This window comes from Eschscholzia californica, unplaced genomic scaffold (assembly GCF_041429995.1).
Source record: "Eschscholzia californica isolate CP2 unplaced genomic scaffold, dmEscCali1.0.p SCAF_24, whole genome shotgun sequence".
Lineage (NCBI taxonomy): Eukaryota > Viridiplantae > Streptophyta > Magnoliopsida > Ranunculales > Papaveraceae > Eschscholzia > Eschscholzia californica.
The window spans coordinates 170001-171442 of record NW_028238354.1 but is presented as its reverse complement, the minus strand read 5'-3'; positions in this window follow the sequence as shown (position 1 = coordinate 171442).

The window sequence follows — 1442 nt, the reverse complement described above, 5'->3', positions numbered from 1 at the left end:
GTCCCATGCCCCGACCCTTGATGCCTAGGAATGTCCCATGCCGCGACCCTTGATGCCTAAGAATGTCCCACGCCGCGACCTTGCTGCTCGGGCATCCCAGGATGCGTCCCATGCCAATGCCTTGCTGGTCGGGCATACCGGGATGCGTCCCATGGCGTCCCGTGCTGTCCCATGGCGTCCTGTGCTGTCCCATGGCGTCCCGTGCTGTCCCGTGCTGTCCCGTGCTGTCCCGAGCCTCACCAAGGCCGTCCCGTGCTGTTCCATGGCGTCCCGTGCTGTCCCATGGCTTCCCGTGCTGTCCCGAGCCTTACTAAGGCCGTCCCGAGCCTCACCAAGGGCGTCCCGTGCTGTCCCATGCCGTCCCGAGCCTTACCAAGGCCGTCCCATGGCGTCCCGTGCTGTCGCATTTTGTCCCGAGCCTTAGTAAGGCCGTCCCATGCGCGTCCCGTGCCGTCCGAGCCTCACCAAGGCCGTCCCATGGCGTCCCTTGCTGTCGCATTTTGTCCCGAGCCTTACTAAGGCCGTCCCATGCGCGTCCCGTGCTGTCGCATTTTGTCCCGAGCCTTAGTAAGGCCGTCCCATGCGCGTCCCGTGCCGTCCGAGCCTCACCAAGGCCGTCCCATGGCGTCCCTTGCTGTCGCATTTTGTCCCGAGCCTTACTAAGGCCGTCCCATGCGCGTCCCGTGCCGTCCGAGCCTCACCAAGGCCGTCTCATGGCGTCCCGTGCCGTCGCATTTTGTCCCGAGCCTTACTAAGGCCGTCCCATGCGCGTCCCGTGCCGTCCGAGCCTCACCAAGGCCGTCCCATGGCGTCCCGCGCTGTCCCATGCCGTCCCGAGCCTTACCAAGGACGTCCCGTGCTGTCCCGAGCCTTACTAAGGCCGTCCCAGGCCGTCCCGAGCCTTACCAAGGCCGTCCCATGGCGTCCCGTGCTGTCCCATTTTGTCCCGAGCCTTACTAAGGCCGTCCCATGCGCGTCCCGTGCCGTCCGAGCCTTACCAAGGCCGACCCATGCCTTACCAAGGTCGTCCCATCGATCTCGGAGAAAGTACATCATAACATCGGAATACACCCCGACATCGATATCGGAGAAAGTACATCATCATAACATCGGATCGGATGCGTATCCGTCCAAGTGCCATCGACACTTCGAGAAGTTCGGACCTAGCTTCCTAGCATGTTGATGCGTCGGTGCTAATGGGGACATAAAGATCCCACGACGTTCCGAACGGAAGTAGCCGAAGTGTTCCGTGCGTGTGAACTCCATTGTCCCATGTGCCGGCTCTTGACTCCTAAGATGTCCCATGTGAAGGCCCTTCATGGCTAAGAATGTCCCGTGCAACGTCCCTTGATGATCCCCATAAGGTGTCCCATGTGCGTCCCATGCCGTGCCCAGCCTTACCAAGGCCGTCACATGCTGTCCCATGCGCGTCCCGTGCCGTC